Below are 2,815 nucleotides of genomic sequence, written 5' to 3' on the forward strand. Positions count from 1 at the left end.
ACCTTTTCTTTGGTTCTTTATTCCAAACTTGGTGTCTTTCGCTATTTCTTTCCTACTAACCTGTCTCGTACTTCTCACTCTCGTTAGTGGTTTCTTCTCGTTTACCCTCATCCTATCCCTGTCAATGTTACTATTTTGCCTCCTGGTATCTGCAGTGATGATCATATCGCCAAATGATCAATCCAGCAACATTCTTTTATGTTGTGTCTATATTATTGTGTACGTCACCTACTGTGCCATTGCACCAGTACTGATCCCCAGAATGAGGAGAGCTTTTCGTTAAGAGTGCAAGTCGAGATGGATTACGAAAGCCATAGAGCTCTGTGGCTGATGCAAAGAGTGGTGTTGTCAATGTCTAGATCATATTTTCTAGGCTAATTGCTCATGTTTGGTGTTTGGCTTTTGTCTTTGTTTTTCAAGTCGTGGGTCGGTCTTCTGTTGATCTTTGTTTGGGGCTGTTGATTGTCAATCTGCCCTTGGTTGTATTCGACTGTTTTCTTTAATAATAATAATAGTAATAATAATGACTTATTTTAATAATAATTCCAATCTTCTTCCTTACAAAATATACAATTTTAAGATTTAATGTTTAAAAAATATTTCATTTATTATTCAATTTCTTATTTCTTCCAAATCATGATGGACTCAGCGTTTTCAATTTTATTCATGCAAAAAAAATTGATGACAAAAGCTGAGGATTACTCTAAAGAAATTCCTCGCACCTCAAGAATATTTTCAAATAAAATTACTCAATTTTTAAAGAGGTTTTATTGTGGAACTAATTTTGTATTTTATGAAATGGCTTTGATTTGATTTTTTTTCACTTTTGATTTCTAGATTTTTATGTCTATTATCCTAATTTTTAACAAAATCTTATTTTATTTCTTCAAATTTATTTCTTGAATTATACATTTGCATGTTTTATTTTAAGAAGTAAACGATAACCTTTATATAGAAAATTTTTTTAAGTTTCCCAATTCTTTTGGTAGAATTTAGTAATTTTCTTTACTTGAAAACTTTAAGAAATTTGTCATTTATATTTTTTAAAAAAATTTCATGATTGGTTTGATTTTCACTTACCAAAAATGCTAATAATGCAAACGCGTATATTTTTTTTGCTCAGTGAAAAACAATATTAATTATTGCCACAAAGTGACAGGTAAAATAATTATCATAATAATATGTCTAATTCTCAAATGATAATAAAGTTAAAGACATTAAATACAAATCTCAATAACACCTAATTAAGTTAGGAGGAACACACAATTACCACTAAACATAAAACTTCTTTGACCTGTCCACTCCATGCTATATTATCATAATTAATTGCAATTTTTTTTTAGCATAAGTAATATCAACATCTTCCATTCCAATCAGGCTTGATTAAATCCAAATAATTTTTTTGTTTCTTTTCTTCGACAATTTGAGTCACGGGCATAGTCCTCTCCCTATGCATCTAAGATTTAAATCCGATACTTCCAAATTGAAACATCAAGTTAACTGTCACGATATATTTTTAAGAATATCAAAATTAAATTTTGATGGTTTTTAATTAAATAAAATTATTAATTTTAATATTGTAATCGAGATTAAAAATTACAATTTAAAATAATATCAATTGCAATCACAAAATTCCTATAATTTTGCAACTGAAGACAAATTCAGCACATAATCGAAACTTTAATCACGACTGTATCTTATTTGACATGACATTTATGATCAAATGTACTTCAAACCGTAATGATAAAAGAGCTTCAAATAATAAAGTAGAGTTCAATTTAACGGTTTTTACGAACTTTCTTTTGAGGGGAATTAGTGCTTTTTATATGTCATTTCTCATTAGTTAAGCAAAAATTGTGCTAATCAAGTACTACAAACAAATTAAAGAACATCAAGTTCTTTTGCTGAACATCATAGATCATGCGATAGTGTTCTATAACTTGTTCAAGTTAGTTTGTTTACTTTTAATTGTTCGAATCATATCCTTTACTTAAAGCGAGCAATTGCAGCGGGCGTGAGTCAGGTGTGATACAACGGGGGTGTATCATGTAAGTAAGCAAGATGGTCACAAAGGCTGAACATAAGTCTCCTACATGTGTAATTAGCGACTTAATTCAGCATCATATGTTCCCGAAGCTTTGCAATGTTAATGAAACATCTTTCATGCTTTTCGCAAAAAGTAAACAAAGAAGCGAACAGTTCCAACCAATAAAGAGCTGACATAATAAAGTATGAAAAGATTGTAAATCTCTAGAAATAAACCTTCAGTTAGAGATAAGAATCCATTATTGGGACCACAGCTAATTTATGCTCTATGGCAGTACTATCCATCTCAAACAAAAGAAAAGAATGTTGTTAAACTTTATTGACAATTAATTTATACTAATTCAAGCTTTAATATAATAGGAATTTAACACACAACTTGACAAGGAGATGGCAACAAGACAATGATATGTTGAGGAGAACAAGAGCATTGGAGTTCTCACCTATGTTAAAGCAATGCTTAACTAGTTTCTGAAGTTTTCATTTCAATCTATTTCTCTTGGTAATAAAACTCAATCTGAGGAAAGGAAAGATAGATGGGGAGATAGAATCTCAGTCACGTTTTACACTCCAGTATACAATAGAATCAAATTCATGAGGGTCTTAATTAAGAATGAAGAAAAGCAGCTTAATGCGTGACTGACAAATATCAACTATTTTCCATGGCCAACGCTTTTCAATAGGGAACCATTCTCCTCTTTCTTTCTCAATCCCGCTACCACTTTAAACTCAAGCTAAACCCTTCCAAACTTCCCGGTTTTATACCATTATC

This window comes from Theobroma umbraticum, unplaced genomic scaffold, assembly GCF_002168275.2.
Source record: "Theobroma umbraticum cultivar Fairchild unplaced genomic scaffold, ASM216827v3 scaffold_81.0, whole genome shotgun sequence".
NCBI classification, from domain to species: domain Eukaryota; kingdom Viridiplantae; phylum Streptophyta; class Magnoliopsida; order Malvales; family Malvaceae; genus Theobroma; species Theobroma umbraticum.